Genomic DNA, 17,802 nt, shown 5'->3' on the forward strand with positions numbered 1-17,802 from the left:
GAGGTAACATGTTTAATAAAGTGGCAGACTAGATGGGCCAAGTGGTTCTTATCTGCTGTCACATTCTATGTTTCGATGTCCTCCCTTTTGCAGTGTGTAGTTTGCTGTGACATGTCACAATGCATGGTGACACTGACGAGTCATTTGCATTAAATGGATTAAGCTGAAGACTTTTATAAGACCGGTGTAATACTGGCTTTTGTTTATTTGTTCATTTTGATAAGAATCCAACTTACATAATAAATAAATTGGAACCCCCCCCCCCTCCCCCTGTAATGATGTCATGTCCCCCCTCGTTCTGTCTTGCAGTTCAGAGGTCGGTGTACAAGGACCTGGTTAAGCTGCTGTACGACGGCCGGTATCTGTCGGACGAACAGCTGAAAAATAAGGTGAGTCCACTGCTATGGCGCTTGTGGTCCGGCCGCCCCAGCTCTGCTTGCCACGTGGGTGGGTTTGATTTGTCTGCAAAGGCCAACACTTCCACGTGTGCATGTGCTGTGCAATAGTCTGCCCCCATGTGCTGTGCAATAGTCTGGCCCCGGGCGCCATGTGCTGGGCAGTAGTCTGGCCCCGGGCGCCATGTGCTGGGCAGTAGTCTGGCCCCGGGCGCCATGTGCTGTGCAGTAGTGTGCCTCCGGGCGCCATGTGCTGTGCAGTAGTCTGGCCCCGGGCGCCATGTGCTGTGCAGTAGTGTGCCTCGGGCGCCATGTGCTGTGCAGTAGTCTGGCCCCGGGCGCCGTGTGCTGTGCAGTAGTCTGGCCCCGGGCGCCGTGTGCTGTGCAGTAGTCTGGCCCCGGGCGCCATGTGCTGTGCAGTAGTCTGGCCCCGGGCGCCATGTGCTGTGCAGTAGTCTGGCCCCGGGCGCCATGTGCTGTGCAGTAGTCTGGCCCCGGGCGCCATGTGCTGTGCAGTAGTCTGGCCCCGGGCGCCATGTGCTGTGCAGTAGTCTGGCCCCGGGCGCCATGTGCTGTGCAGTAGTCTGGCCCCGGGGGGCGCCATGTGCTGTGCAGTAGTCTGGCCCCGGGGGGCGCCATGTGCTGGGCAGTAGTCTGGCCCCGGGCGCCATGTGCTGGGCAGTAGTCTGGCCCCGGGCGCCATGTGCTGGGCAGTAGTCTGGCCCCGGGCGCCATGTGCTGGGCAGTAGTCTGGCCCCGGGCGCCATGTGCTGGGCAGTAGTCTGGCCCCGGGCGCCATGTGCTGTGCAGTAGTCTGGCCCCGGGCGCCATGTGCTGTGCAGTAGTCTGGCCCCGGGCGCCGTGTGCTGTGCAGTAGTCTGGCCCCGGGCGCCGTGTGCTGTGCAGTAGTGTGCCTCCGGGCGCCGTGTGCTGTGCAGTAGTGTGCCTCCGGGCGCCGTGTGCTGTGCAGTAGTGTGCCTCCGGGCGCCATGTGCTGTGCAGTAGTGTGCCTCCGGGCGCCATGTGCTGTGCAGTAGTCTGGCCCCGGGCGCCATGTGCTGTGCAGTAGTCTGGCCCCGGGCGCCATGTGCTGTGCAGTAGTCTGGCCCCGGGCGCCGTGTGCTGTGCAGTAGTCTGGCCCCGGGCGCCGTGTGCTGTGCAGTAGTCTGGCCGCGGGCGCCGTGTGCTGTGCAGTAGTCTGGCCCCGGGCGCCATGTGCTGTGCAGTAGTCTGGCCCCGGGCGCCATGTGCTGTGCAGTAGTCTGCCCCCGGGCGCCATGTGCTGGGCAGTAGTCTGGGCAGTAGTCTGGCCCCGGGCGCCATGTGCTGGGCAGTAGTCTGGCCCCGGGCGCCGTGTGCTGTGCAGTAGTCTGGCCCCGGGCGCCGTGTGCTGTGCAGTAGTCTGGCCCCGGGCGCCGTGTGCTGTGCAGTAGTCTGGCCCCGGGCGCCGTGTGCTGTGCAGTAGTGTGCCTTCGGGCGCCATGTGCTGTGCAGTAGTCTGGCCCCGGGCGCCATGTGCTGTGCAGTAGTGTGCCTCCGGGCGCCATGTGCTGTGCAGTAGTGTGCCTCCGGGCGCCATGTGCTGGGCAGTAGTCTGGCCCCGGGCGCCATGTGCTGGGCAGTAGTCTGGCCCCGGGCGCCATGTGCTGGGCAGTAGTCTGGCCCCGGGCGCCGTGTGCTGTGCAGTAGTCTGGCCCCGGGCGCCGTGTGCTGGGCAGTAGTCTGGCCCCGGGCGCCGTGTGCTGTGCAGTAGTCTGGCCCCGGGCTCCATGTGCTGTGCAGTAGTCTGGCCCCGGGCGCCATGTGCTGTGCAGTAGTCTGGCCCCGGGCGCCATGTGCTGTGCAGTAGTCTGCCCCGGGCGCCATGTGCTGTGCAGTAGTCTGGCCCCGGGCGCCATGTGCTGGGCAGTAGTCTGTGCAGTAGTCTGGCCCCGGGCGCCATGTGCTGGGCAGTAGTCTGGCCCCGGGCGCCATGTGCTGGGCAGTAGTCTGCCCTGTCTGTACATTCCTATGAGCACTGTCTCTGTGTTTCTGCGTGCTGCAGGGGGAAATGAACTTTGAAAGTGATACGTTGGTGGAGGGCGGCTGCCTGAATGAGATGCACAATGGGACAACGTTCCGGGAAGTGCGTCAGTTCCGCGCTGGCTACCATCTTGTGCGCTTCTACTTCCTGACACGGGTCTACTCTGCCTACCTGGAGAGCATACTGGCCGACTTCCAGAGCGGCCCCCAGCCGGACGTGCTCCTCATTAGCTCCTGCATCTGGGATGTCCGGAGGTAACTCCCCCACGTCCCGTCGCCGGAGCTTGTGTCTCCTGTATACAGACCCGGCAGGGCCTCACCCATCGCCCCTTTATCTCCCGCAGGTACAAGGACTTCAGCCTGGAAGCCTACAAACTCAACCTGTGCAGTCTGTTCCACGGCTGAGCGAAGTGCTGAGCCCAGAGTGCCTGGTTATATGGAACATGACCATGCCTGTGGGGATCAAACCCAACGAGATGCCAGACTCAATCAATATGAGAAATGTGAGTACAGGAGAATGGTGGGAGCTTGTCCTTCTCCTACCGTGCCTCCTCTACCCCTCCCTCCCCTGTGGCGTGCCTCCTCTGCCCCTCCCTCCCCTGTGGCGTGCCTCCTCTACCCCCCCCTCCCCTGTGGCGTGCCTCCTCTACCCCTCCCTCCCCTGTGGCGTGCCTACTCTGCCCCTCCGCTCCCCTGTGACGTGCCTCCTCTGCCCCTCCCTCCCCTGTGGCGTGCCTCCTCTGCCCCTCCCTCCCCTGTGGCGTGCCTCCTCTGCCCCTCCCTCCCCTGTGGCGTGCCTCCTCTGCCCCGCTACCCTCCCCTGTGGTGTGCCTCCTCTGCCCCGCTACCCTCCCCTGTGGCGTGCCTCCTCTGCCTCGCTACCCTCCCCTGTGGCGTGCCTCCTCTGCCCCGCTACCCTCCCCTGTGGCGTGCCTCCTCTGCCCCGCTACCCTCCCCTGTGGCGTGCCTCCCCTGCCCCGCTACCCTCCCCTGTGGCGTGCCTCCCCTGCCCCGCTACCCTCCCCTGTGGCGTGCCTCCTCTGCCCCGCTACCCTCCCCTGTGGCGTGCCCTCCTCTGCCCCGCTACCCTCCCCTGTGGCGTGCCTCCTCTGCCCCGCTACCCTCCCCCTGTGGCGTGCCTCCCCTGCCCCGCTACCCTCCCCTGTGGCGTGCCTCCCCTGCCCCGCTACCCTCCCCTGTGGCGTGCCTCCCCTGCCCCACCTCTTCCTTTGGCCCCTTCCTCCCTGCAACCCCCCCCCCCCCTCTCCCTTGCAGCATGCCTCCTCTGCCCCCACCCCTCTCACAGGGGAGTGCCAACTCCCCCCCCCCCCCCCCCCCACACCAACACACAAGGACATGCCCTTTCCTCCCGCCCCACCTTCTTTTGGCCCCCTTCCTCCTTTGCCCCCTTCCTCCTTTGCCCCCCCCCCCCCCCCCCCCTCCTGTCTGCAATGTGCCTTCTCTGGTATACCCGCAACCCACCTCCCCAATCCCGTGCACCCCTCCACACACACACACACACACATGATGCAGTAACTCCTGCGCCCCTCCACACACACACACACACGATGCAGTAACTCCTGCGCCCCTCCACACACACACACACACACACATGATGCAGTACTCCTGCGCTCCTACACACACACACACGATGCAGTAACTCCTTCGCCCCTCCACACACACACACACACATGTACTCCTGCGCCCTACACACACACACACACACACACACACACACGTACTCCTGCGCCCCTCCACACACACACACACACACACACACACACGCACATGTACTCCTGCGCCCCTCCACACACACACACACACACACACATGTACTCCTGCGCCCCTCCACACACACACACACACATGTACTCCTGCGCCCCTCCACACACACACACACACATGTACTCCCTGCGCCCCTCCACACACACACACACACATGTACTCCTGCGCCCCTCCACACACACACACACACATGTACTCCTGCGCCCCTCCACACACACACACACACATGTACTCCTTCGCCCCTCCACACACACACACACACACATGTACTCCTGCGCCCCTACACACACACACACACACACACACACACACACGTACTCCTGCGCCCCTCCACACACACACACACACATGTACTCCTTCGCCCCTCCACACACACACACACACACATGTACTCCTGCGCCCCTACACACACACACACACACACGCACATGTACTCCTGCGCCCCTCCACACACACACACACACATGTACTCCTGCGCCCCTCCACACACACACACACACATGTACTCCTGCGCCCCTCCCTTCATGTCACTGTTCGGTATTCTTATTTTCTCTTACACTGTTAGAGGCCAGATGTATGTGTGACCGGTGCCTGGTTCTGTGCTACCCTAATACTCTGTATCCAGCCTCGCCAACTTATATATGTTCTTCTTCTGCTTCTGCTTCCAGGGGACACCCAATGTGCGGGGGGACATTATAGCGGGCAACTTCTACAGCGCCACTTTGGCAAACTTCTACAAAATGGACGTGCTGGACATGCATTACCACTTCCGCTTCGACCTGCGCTCCAGATGCAAAGACGCCACTCACTGGAATCAGCTGGCACATCGGAAGTACTCCCAGATCTTACTGACGCACATCGCCCAGGCATGGGGGGTGGAGATGCCAGAGAGGAGCATGGCAGGAGGTGAGTCACATGTTACGGGCAGATGTATGTGCCACCCTGTCAGCAACTCACACACCGGTTATACCCCAGTGTCCTCCATCCCGTATATACACAGCTAGGTCCGCACCTGACCGACTCACGCACCGCACTGTAACATTGCGTAACGCACGTTTCCTGTGAGTGGCACACACCGGTTATACCCAGTGTCCTCCATCCTGTACATACACAGCTAGGTCCGCACCTGACCGACTCACACACCGCACTGTAACATTGTGTAACGCACGTTTCCTGTGAGTGGCACACACCGGTTATACCCCAGTGTCCTCTATCCCGTATATACACAGCTAGGTCCGCACCTGACCGACTCACACACCGCACTGTAACATTGTGTAACGCACGTTTCCTGTGAGTGGCACACACCGGTTATACCCCAGTGTCCTCTATCCCGTATATACACAGCTAGGTCTGCACCTGACCGACTCACGCACCGCACTGTAACATTATGTCCTGTGAGTGGCACAGACCGGTTATACCCCAGTGTCCTCCATCCCGTAATATACAGCTAGGTCCGCACCTGACCGACTCACACACCGCACTGTAACATTGTGTAACGCACGTTTCCTGTGAGTGGCACACACCGGTTATACCCCAGTGTCCTCCATCCTGTACATACACAGCTAGGTCCGCACCTGACCGACTCACGCACCGCACTGTAACATTGTGTAACGCACGTTTCCTGTGAGTGGCACACACCAGTTATACCCCAGTGTCCTCCATCCTGTACATACACAGCTAGGTCCGCACCTGACCGACTCACACACCACACTGTAACATTGTGTAATGCACGTTTCCTGTGAGTGGCACACACCGGTTATACCCAGTGTCCTCCATCCCGTACATACACAGCTAGGTCCGTACCTGACCGACTCACGCACCGCACTGTAACATTGTGTAACGCACGTTTCCTGTGAGTGGCACACACCAGTTATACCCCAGTGTCCTCCATCCTGTACATACACAGCTAGGTCCGCACCTGACCGACTCACACACCACACTGTAACATTGTGTAATGCACGTTTCCTGTGAGTGGCACACACCGGTTATACCCAGTGTCCTCCATCCCGTACATACACAGCTAGGTCCGTACCTGACCGACTCACGCACCGCACTGTAACATTGTGTAACGCACGTTTCCTGTGAGTGGTACACACCGGTTATACCCCAGTGTCCTCCATCCTGTACATACACAGCTAGGTCCGCACCTGACCGACTCACACACCGCACTGTAACATTGTGTAACGCACGTTTCCTGTGAGTGGCACACACCGGTTATACCCCAGTGTCCTCCATCCCGTAATATACAGCTAGGTCCGCACCTGACCGACTCACACACCGCACTGTAACATTGTGTAACGCACGTTTCCTGTGAGTGGCAGACACCGGTTATACCCCAGTGTCCTCCATCCTGTACATACACAGCTAGGTCCGCACCTGACCGACTCACGCACCGCACTGTAACATTGTGTAACGCACGTTTCCTGTGAGTGGCACACACCAGTTATACCCCAGTGTCCTCCATCCTGTACATACACAGCTAGGTCCGCACCTGACCGACTCACACACCGCACTGTAACATTGTGTAACGCACGTTTCCTGTGAGTTGCACACACCGGTTATACCCAGTGTCCTACATCCCGTACATACACAGCTAGGTCCGCACCTGACCGACTCACGCACCGCACTGTAACGTGGTGTATCGCACGTTTCCTGTGAGTGGCACACACCGGTTATACCCCAGTGTCCTCCATCCCCTACATGCACAGCTAGGTCTGCACCTCACCGACTCACCCACCGCACTGTAACATTGTGTAACGCATGTTTCCTGTGAGTGGCACACATTGGATATACCCCAGTGTCCTCCATCCTGTACATACACAGCTAGATCCACACTTGACCGACTCACGCACCGCACTGTAACATTGTGTAACGCACGTTTCCTGTGAGTGGCACACACCGGTTATACCCAGTGTCCTACATCCCGTACATACACAGCTAGGTCCGCACCTGACAGACTCACGCACCGCACTGTAACATTGTGTAACGCACGTTTCCTGTGAGTGGCACACACCGGTTATACCCAGTGTCCTCCATCCCGTACATACACAGCTAGGTCCGCACCTGACCGACTCACACACCGCACTGTAACATTGTGTAACGCACGTTTCCTGTGAGTGGCACACAACGGTTATACCCCAGTGTCCTCCATCCCGTATATACACAGCTAGGTCCGCACCTGACCGACTCACGTATCGCACTGTAACATTGTGTAACGCACGTTTCCTGTGAGTGGCACACACCGGTTATACCCCAGTGTCCTCCATCCCGTATATACACAGCTAGGTCCGCACCTCACCGACTCACCCACCGCACTGTAACATTGTGTAACGCACGTTTCCTGTGAGTGGCACACACCAGTTATACCCCAGTGTCCTCCATCCCCTAATATACAGCTAGGTCCGCACCTGACCGACTCACGCACCGCACTGTAACATTGTGTAATCCACGTTTCCTGTGAGTGGCACACACCGGTTATACCCCAGTGTCCTCCATCCTGTATATACACAGCTAGGTCCGCACCTGACCGACTCACGCACCGCACTGTAACATTGTGTAACGCGCGTTTCCTGTGAGTGGCACACACCGGATATACCCCAGTGTCCTCCATCCCGTACATACACAGCTAGGTCCGCACCTGACAGACTCACGCACCGCACTGTAACATTGTGTAATGCACGTTTCCTGTGAGTGGCACACACTGGTTATACCCCAGTGTCCTCTATCCTGTACATACACAGCTAGGTCCGCACCTGACCGACTCACGCACCGCACTGTAACGTGGTGTATCACACGTTTCCTGTGAGTGGCACACACCGGTTATACCCAGTGTCTCCATCCCGTACATACTCAGCTAGGTCCGCACCTGACCGACTCACACACCGCACTGTAACATTGTGTAACGCACGTTTCCTGTGAGTGGCACACACCTGTTATATCCCAGTGTCCTCCATCCCGTACATACTCAGCTAGGTCGCACCTGACCGACTCACACACCGCATTGTAACATTGTGTAACGCACGTTTCCTGTGAGTGGCACACACCGGTTATACCCCAGTGTCCTCCATCCCGTATATACACAGCTAGGTCCGCACCTGACAGACTCACGCACCGCAACATTGTGTAATGCACGTTTCCTGTGAGTGGCGCACACCGGTTATACCCCCAGTGTCCTCCATCCCGTATATAAACAGCTAGGTCCGCACCTGACCGACTCACGCACCGCACTGTAACGTGGTGTATCACACGTTTCCTGTGAGTGGCACACACCGGTTATACCCCAGTGTCCTCCATCCCGTATATACACAGCTAGGTCCGCACATGACAGACTCACGCACCGCACTGTAACATTGTGTAACGCACGTTTCCTGTGAGTGGCGCACACCGGTTATACCCCAGTGTCCTCCATCCCGTACATACACAGCTAGGTCCGCACCTGACCGACTCACGCACACGCACTGTAACATTGTGTAACGCACGTTTCCTGTGAGTGGCACACACCGGGTATACCCCCAGTGTCCTCCATCCCCGTATATACACAGCTAGGTCCGCACCTGACCGACTCACACACCGCACTGTAACATTGTGTAACGCACGTTTCCTGTGAACGGCACACACCGGTTATACCCCAGTGTCCTCCATCCCGTATATACACAGCTAGGTCCGCACCTGACCGACTCACGCACCGCACTGTATCATTGTGTAACGCACGTTTCCTGTGAGTGGCACACACTGGTTATACCCCAGTGTCCTCTATCCCGTATATACACAGCTAGGTCTGCACCTGACCGACTCACGCACCGCACTGTAACATTGTGTAATCCACGTTTCCTGTGAGTGGCACACACCGGTTATACCCCAGTGTCCTCCATCCCGTATATACACAGCTAGGTCCGCACATGACAGACTCACGCACCACACTGTAACATTGTGTAACGCACGTTTCCTGTGAGTGGCACACACCGGTTATACCCCAGTGTCCTCTATCCTGTACATACACAGCTAGGTCCGCACCTGACCGACTCACGCACCGCACTGTAACATTGTGTAACGCACGTTTCCTGTGAGTGGCACACACCGGTTATACCCCAGTGTCCTCCATCCCGTATATACACAGCTAGGTCCGCACATGACAGACTCACGCACCGCACTGTAACATTGTGTAACGCACGTTTCCTGTGAGTGGCACACACTGGTTATACCCCAGTGTCCTCCATCCTGTACATACACAGCTAGGTCCGCACCTGACCGACTCACGCACCGCACTGTAACATTGTGTAACGCACGTTTCCTGTGAGTGGCACACACCGGTTATACCCCAGTGTCCTCCATCCCGTATATACACAGCTAGGTCCGCACCTGACCGACTCACACACCGCACTGTAACATCGTGTATCGCACGTTTCCGGTCTCACACACCGCACTGTAACATTGTGTAACGCTAGTGAGTGGCACACATCAGTTATTTATATAGCGCACACATATTCCACAGCGCTGTACAGAGACTATTCTTACCAGTTATTTATATAGCGCACACATATTCAGCGCTGTACAGAGACTATTATTACCAGTTATTATATAGCGCACACATATTCCGCAGCACTGTACAGAGAATATTATTACCAGTTATTTATATAGAGCACACATATTCCACAGCGCTGTACAGAGACTATTATTACCAGTTATTATATAGCGCACACATATTCCGCAGCACTGTACAGAGAATATTATTACCAGTTATTATATAGCGCACACATATTCCACAGCGCTGTACAGAGACTATTATTACCAGTTATTATATAGCGCACACATATTCCGCAGCGCTGCACAGAGACTATTATTACCAGTTATTTATATAGCGCACACATATACCGCAGCGCTGTACAGAGACTATTACCAGTTATTATATAGCGCACACATTCCGCAGCGCTGTACAGAGATTATTACCAGTTATTATATAGCGCACACATATTCCGCAGCGCTGTACAGAGATTATTATTACCAGTTATTATATAGCGCACACATATTCCGCAGCGCTGCACAGAGACTATTATTACCAGTTATTTATATAGCGCACACATATACCGCAGCGCTGTACAGAGACTATTATTACCAGTTATTATATAGCGCACACATATTCCGCAGTGCTGCACAGAGACTATTATTACCAGTTATTTATATAGCGCACACATATACCGCAGCGCTGTACAGAGACTATTATTACCAGTTATTATATAGCGCACACATATTCCACAGCACTGTACAGAGACTATTATTACCAGTTATTATATAGCGCACACATATTCCGCAGCGCTGTACGGAGAATATTACCAGTTATTATATAGCGCACACATATTCCGCAGCGCTGTACAGAGACTATTATTACCAGTTATTATATAGCGCACACATATTTCGCAGCGCTGTACAGAGAATATTATTACCAGTTATTATATAGAGCACACATATTCCGCAGCGCTGTACAGAGACTATTATTACCAGTTATTATATAGCGCACACATATTCCACAGCGCTGTACAGAGACTATTATTACCAGTTATTATATAGCGCACACATATTCCGCAGCGCTGTACAGAGACTATTATTACCAGTTATTATATAGCGCACACATATTCCACAGCGCTGCACAGAGACTATTATTACCAGTTATTTATATAGCGCACACATATACCGCAGCGCTGTACAGAGACTATTATTACCAGTTATTATATAGCGCACACATATTCCGCAGCGCTGTACAGAGATTATTATTACCAGTTATTATATAGCGCACACATATTGCGCAGCGCTGTACAGAGAGTATTATTACCAGTTATTATATAGCGCACACATATTCCGCAGCGCTGTACAGAGACTATTATTACCAGTTATTATATAGCGCACACATATTCCGCAGCGCTGTACAGAGACTATTATTACCAGTTATTATATAGAGCACACATATTCCACAGCGCTGTACAGAGACTATTATTACCAGTTATTATATAGCGCACACATATTCCACAGCGCTGTACAGAGACTATTATTACCAGTTATTATATAGCGCACACATTGGTAACGCAGTAGGAGGGCAGCTCAAGCTCTCCAGCATTAAGTTGCCAAGTGAATAATTAGGGCCAATGGGCCAGAACCATGGAGGCTACAGATTCATTCCCTGAGTGACCGGAGATTTCCCTTTTGTCTGTGAGACTTTTTTTGCTTTCATAAAGAGCCACAAAATGCCATTAGGATGCTACTTTATTTCATGGCCGTGAGAATGGTCCTGTCCTAACCGCGTCCATTTCCTGGCATCTCCTCTTAGGTCAGAACATTGATGCTGTTCCCAATCCCAGAAACCATCACTGTCCTTACATACAACCTAATTACCAGGAGAGAGATCACGCCTGCAACCGTAACCTGCTACTGATATTGGCACATGACGGTGGGGATTTGGGGTCACGTGGCTGCTTGGCTGACTAGGAGCTGTTCGATTGGTGGAAGGTTCATGTGTAACTGGTTGGCTGGGACGAGATGGGTGGCGTGCAGCCGCTTGGTTGGGACGAGATGGGTGGCGTGCAGCCGCTTGGCTGGGATGAGAAGGGTGGCGTGCAGCCGCTTGGCTGGGACGAGATGGGTGGCGTGCAGCCGCTTGGCTAAGAAGGAGAAGGGTGGCGTGCAGCCGCTTGGCTGGGACGAGATGGGTGGCGTGCAGCCGGTTGGCTGGGACGAGATGGGTGGCGTGCAGCCGCTTGGCTGGGACGAGATGGGTGGCGTGCAGCCGCTTGGCTGGGACGAGATGGGTGGCGTGCAGCCGCTTGGCTGGGACGAGATGGGTGGCGTGCAGCCGCTTGGCTGGGACGAGATGGGTGGCGTGCAGCCGCTTAGCTGGGACAAGATGGGTGGCGTTCAGCCGCTTGGCTGGGACGAGATGGGTGGCGTGCAGCCGCTTGGCTGGGATGAGAAGGGTGGCGTGCAGCCGGTTGGCTGGGACGAGATGGGTGGCGTGCAGCCGGTTGGCTGGGACGAGATGGGTGGCGTGCAGCCGCTTGGCTAAGAAGGAGAAGGGTGGCGTGCAGCCGCTTGGCTGGGACGAGATGGGTGGCGTGCAGCCGGTTGGCTGGGACGAGATGGGTGGCGTGCAGCCGCTTGGCTGGGACGAGATGGGTGGCGTGCAGCCGCTTGGCTGGGACGAGGTGGGTGGCGTGCAGCCGGTTGGCTGGGACGAGATGGGTGGCGTGCAGCCGCTTGGCTGGGACGAGATGGGTGGCGTGCAGCCGGTTGGCTGGGATGAGAAGGGTGGCGTGCAGCCGCTTGGCTGGGACGAGATGGGTGGCGTGCAGCCGCTTGGCTGGGACGAGATGGGTGGCGTGCAGCCGCTTGGCTGGGACGAGATGGGTGGCTTGTTGCCTGTTGTTTTACAGTGCTGTGTGTGTGTGATGTGTTAACTGGGTGTAACAGGTTGCTGTGTGTGATATGGTGATGTGGTGTAACAGGTTGCTGTGTGTGATATGGTGATGTGGTGTAACAGGTTGCTGTGTGTGATATGGTGATGTGGTGTAACAGGTTGCTGTGTGTGATGTGTTGATGGTGTAGCAGGTTGTTGGGTGACGGGATGTGACAGGTTGCTGTGTGATATGGTGACCGGATGTAACAGGTTTCTGTGCATGATATAGTGACGGGATGTGACAGGTTGCTGTGTGATGTGTTGATGGTGTAACAGGTTGCTGTGTGATGTGTTGATGGTGTAACAGGTTGCTGTGTGTGATGTGGCGATGGTGTAGCAGGTTGCTGTGTGTGATGGGGTGACGTTGTAACAGGTTGCGGTGTGTGATGGATTGGCGGTGTAGCAGGTTGCTGTGTGTGATGGGGTGACGTAACAGGTTGCTGTGTGTGATGGGGTGACGGTGTAGCAGGTTGCTGAGTGACGGTGTAGCAGGTTGCTGTGGGTGATGGGCTGAGGATGTAGCAGGTTGCGGTGTGTGATGTGGTGACGGTGTAGCAGGTTGTTGAGTGACGGTGTAGCAGGTTGTTGAGTGACGGTGTAGCAGGTTGTTGAGTGACGGTGTAGCAGGTTGTTGAGTGACGGTGTAGCAGGTTGTTGAGTGGCGGTGTAGCAGGTTGTTGAGTGGCGGTGTAGCAGGTTGCTGAGTGGCGGTGTAGCAGGTTGCTGAGTGGCGGTGTAGCAGGTTGCTGAGTGGCGGTGTAGCAGGTTGCTGAGTGGCGGTGTAGCAGGTTGCTGAGTGGCGGTGTAGCAGGTTGCTGAGTGGCGGTGTAGCAGGTTGCTGAGTGGCGGTGTAGCAGGTTGCTGAGTGGCGGTGTAGCTGGGTGATGGGGTGACAGTGTAACAGGTTGTTGAGTGGCGGTGTAGCAGGTTGCTGAGTAGCTTTGTAGCATGTTGCTGTGGGTGACGGGGTGACTGTGTAGCAGGTTGATGTGGCGATGGTGTAGCAGGTTGCTGTGGGTGATGGGGTGACAGTGTAGCAGGTTGTTGAGTGTCGGTGTAGCAGGTTGCTGTGGGTGACGGGGTGACTGTGTAGCAGGTTGCTGAGTGGCGTTGTAGCAGGTTGCTGTGGGTGACGGTGTAGCAGGTTGCTGTGGGTGATGTGGCGATGGTGTAGCAAGTTGCTGTGGGTGATGTGACGGTGTAGCAGGTTGTTGAGTAGCGGTGTAGCAGGTTGCTGTGGGTGACGGGGTGACTGTGTAGCAGGTTGCTGAGTGGCGGTGTAGCAGGTTGCTGGGGGTGATGTGGCGATGGTGTAGCAGGTTGCACCGGGGAATGTCAGACGTTGGCGATGGTCTCCTGTGTCCTATGCTGAGGTTCTGTTTCTCCCTCTGCAGGAGGGCCGTACATTCCGGGGTACATGGGATTTGATGCCGGCAACTTTGCAGCTGGTTAGTATTGACGTTTTGGTGTACCCAGTGATTGTTATACCGTAACCAATAGTAACCGCAGATGTTTCTTTTACACCTGACAGAAAAGTTCCTTCCCGGACATTTCGGTTTTGAAAACAATTACATACAAACCAATGGTGAGAACCAAAATGGCCGCGTTCTTATGTTGTTGTCGTGTCGTTCCTGTATACCCCTGTGCCCTGCTCTCCCTCCTGGTGTCCTGGTCCAGCAGTCACTCGTTTCCCTCCCCACCTGTGTGCCGTGCACCCGGTAATCACTGTTCCCCATCCACACCCATGTGCCCTGCTCCGGTACTTGCTCGTCATGCCTTCCTGTGCTGCTTTGATACTGTTGTTTTGTTTTCCTGTGTGTTGTATCTGGTCCTCGCTGTTTCTATCCTTCCTCTGCTCCCCTCTAACCCTGACTCCCACGCCGCACTGTAACCTCTGTCCACACCTGGCCGACACAATGCGCAACTTCCTGTGTCCCTTGTGAATGTTACTGAGTACTTATCTGGATGATTATATGTCCAGAGTACGCGCTGTGCTGTAGTCTGCCCCGGGCGCGGTGTATGCGCTGTGCTGTAATCTGCCCCTGGCGCTTGTATGCGCTGTGCTGTAATCTGCCCCTGGCGCTTGTATGCGCTGTGCTGTAATCTGCCCCGGGCGCGGTGTATGCGCAGAGCTGTAGTCTGCCCCGGGCGCGGTGTATGCGCTGTGCTGTAGTCTGCCCCGGGCGCGGTGTATGCTCTGTGCTGTAGTCTGCCCCGGGCGCGGTGTATGCGCTGTCCTGTAGTCTGCCCCGGGCGCGGTGCTGTAGTCTGCCCCGGGCGCGGTGTATGCGCTGTGCTGTAGTCTGCCCCGGGCGCGGTGTATGCTCTGTGCTGTAGTCTGCCCCGGGCGCGGTGTATGCTCTGTGCTGTAGTCTGCCCCGGGCGCGGTGTATGCGCTGTGCTGTAGTCTGCCCCGGGCGCGGTGCTGTAGTCTGCCCCGGGCGCGGTGTATGCGCTGTGCTGTAGTCTGCCCCGGGCGCGGTGCTGTAGTCTGCCCCGGGCGCGGTGTATGCGCTGTGCTGTAGTCTGCCCCGGGCGCGGTGTATGCTCTGTGCTGTAGTCTGCCCCGGGCGCGGTGTATGCGCTGTGCTGTAGTCTGCCCCGGGCGCGGTGCTGTAGTCTGCCCCGGGCGCGGTGTATGCGCTGTGCGGTAGTCTGCCCCGGGTCACTGTGTCACTTCCACCATGCACCATGCTCCTATCCATGCACTGTCACTTCCCACTCTATCCCCCCATGCACCATGCTCCTATCCATGCACTGTGCCACTTCCCACTCTATCCCCCCATGCACCATGCTCCTATCCATGCACTGTGCCACTTCCCACTCTATCCCCCCATGCACCATGCTCCTATCCATGCACTGTGCCACTTCCCACTCTATCCCCCCATGCACCATGCTCCTATCCATGCACTGTCACTTCCCACTCTATCCCCCCATGCACCATGCTCCTATCCATGCACTGTGTCACTTCCCACTGTATCCCCCCATGCACCATGCTCCTATCCATGCACTGTGTCACTTCCCGCTGTGTCCCCCATGCACTATTACTTCCCACCACTGTATCCCCCCATGCACTTTGTCACTTCCCACTGTATCCCCCCATGCACCATGCTCCTATCCATGCACTGTGTCACTTCCCACTTTAAACCCCCCCCCCCATGCACCATGCTCCTATCCATGCACTGTCACTTCCCACTGTATCCCCCCATGCTCCTATCCATGCACTGTCACTTCCCGCTGTGTCCCCCCCATGCACTATTACTTCCCACCACTGTATCCCCCCATGCACTTTGTCACTTCCCACTGTATCCCCCCATGCACTGCGTCACTGCTCTATAACCCACCGATGTTCCCCTGCAATATGATGATTTACCGTCTCTGTTTCCCGGCATCCTAGGACAGAACACGATCGCTGTTTCCAATCACATAAACAATCAGTGCCCCAATGGCCAGGAGAGCAATCCCTTCCACAATGGTAACCAGCTGCTGATATTGGCACTTCGTGAGGTGTAATGTGATTGGGCAGATCACCGGGTATAATTACTAAACGGCTATGGTGATCGATTTAAAATCAGTATTCCTAAATGTGTTCTCTCGCCCTGGAAGCACAACATTGATGAATATATAAAAGTTAATGTAAATATACCACTGTCAGTAAACGTGAGTGATAGCCCTGGTATCCATCAACATCATTGTCCTTCTGTAAATATACCCCCAAATGTTGCTGGTCGACTGGGATGAGAAGGGTGGCGTGCGGCCGCTTGGCTGGGACGAGAAGGGTGGCGTGCGGCCGCTTGGCTGGGATGAGAAGGGTGGCGTGCGGCCGCTTGGCTGGGATGAGAAGGGTGGCGTGCGGCCGCTTGGCTGGGACGAGAAGGGTGGCGTGCGGCCGCTTGGCTGGGACGAGAAGGGTGGCGTGCGGCCGCTTGGCTGGGACGAGAAGGGTGGCGTGCGGCCGCTTGGCTGGGACGAGAAGGGTGGCGTGGGGCCGCTTGGCTGGGACGAGAAGGGTGGCGTGCGGCCGCTTGGCTGGGACGAGAAGGGTGGCGTGCGGCCGCTTGGCTGGGACGAGAAGGGTGGCGTGCGGCTGCTTGGCTGGGACGAGAAGGGTGGCGTGCGGCCGCTTGGCTGGGACGAGAAGGGTGGCGTGCGGCTGCTTGGCTGGGACGAGAAGGGTGGCGTGCGGCCGCTTGGCTGGGACGAGAAGGGTGGCGTGCGGCCGCTTGGCTGGGACGAGAAGGGTGGCGTGCGGCCGCTTGGCTGGGACGAGAAGGGTGGCGTGCGGCCAGTGGTTTTGCAGTGCTGTCATCAGGTTGTTGTGTTGGATGGGGTGACGGTGTAGCAGGTTGCTGAGTGACGGTGTAGCAGGTTGCTGAGTGACGGTGTAGCAGGTTGCTGAGTGGCGGTGTAGCAGGTTTCTGTGGGTGACGGGGTGTAGCAGTTTGGTTTGTGGCGACGGTGTAGCAGGTTGCTGTGGGTGACGGAGTGACTGTGTAGCAGGTTGCTGAGTGGCGGTGTAGCAGGTTGCTGAGTGACGGTGTAGCAGGTTGCTGTGGGTGATGGGGTGACAGTGTAGCAGGTTGCTGAGTGTTGGTGTAGCAGGTTGCTAAGGGTGATGGGGTGACTGTGTAGCCCATGGGTCCTCAAACTGCGGCCCTCCAGATGTTGTGAAACTACAAATCCCAGCATGCCTTGCCACAGTTTTAACACTCCCTTATGGCAAAACTGGCAAGGCATGCTGGGATTTGTAGTTTCACAACATCTGGAGGGCCGCAGTTTGAGGACCCATGGTGTAGCAGGTTGCTGAGTGTCGGTGTAGCAGGTTGCTAAGGGTGATGGGGTGACGGTGTAGCAGGTTGCTGTGGGTGATGTGGCGATGGTGTAGCAGGTTGCTGTGGGTGATGTGACGGTGTAGCAGGTTGTTGAGTAGCGGTGTAGCAGGTTGCTGTGGGTGACGGGGTGACTGTGTAGCAGGTTGCTGAGTGGCGGTGTAGCAGGTTGCTGGGGGTGATGTGGCGATGGTGTAGCAGGTTGCACAGGGGAATGTCAGACGTTAGCGATGGTCTCCTGTGTCCTATGCTGAGGTTCTGTTTCTCCCTCTGCAGGAGGGCCGTACATTCCGGGGTACATGGGATTTGATGCCGGCAACTTTGCAGCTGG

General features: G+C 56.5%; 1 pseudogene across 1 annotated transcript in view; it reads left to right on the forward strand.

Annotated features, from left to right (window-relative positions):
- Positions 1 to 263: 263 nt before the first annotated feature.
- Positions 264 to 17,802, forward strand: part of LOC146057425 (uncharacterized) — a 33,579-nt pseudogene continuing 16,040 nt past the window's right edge. The window contains exons 1-9 of the transcript XR_014469725.1: positions 264 to 389; positions 2,440 to 2,672; positions 2,762 to 2,920; positions 4,871 to 5,108; positions 11,521 to 11,610; positions 14,037 to 14,090; positions 14,174 to 14,227; positions 16,040 to 16,117; positions 17,748 to 17,801. The product of XR_014469725.1 is annotated as an uncharacterized LOC146057425 (transcript). The remainder of the gene's footprint in view (positions 390 to 2,439; positions 2,673 to 2,761; positions 2,921 to 4,870; positions 5,109 to 11,520; positions 11,611 to 14,036; positions 14,091 to 14,173; positions 14,228 to 16,039; positions 16,118 to 17,747; position 17,802) is intronic.

This window comes from Crinia signifera, chromosome 1 (assembly GCF_055691185.1).
Source record: "Crinia signifera chromosome 1, ASM5569118v1, whole genome shotgun sequence".
Classification (NCBI taxonomy): Eukaryota; Metazoa; Chordata; class Amphibia; order Anura; family Myobatrachidae; genus Crinia; species Crinia signifera.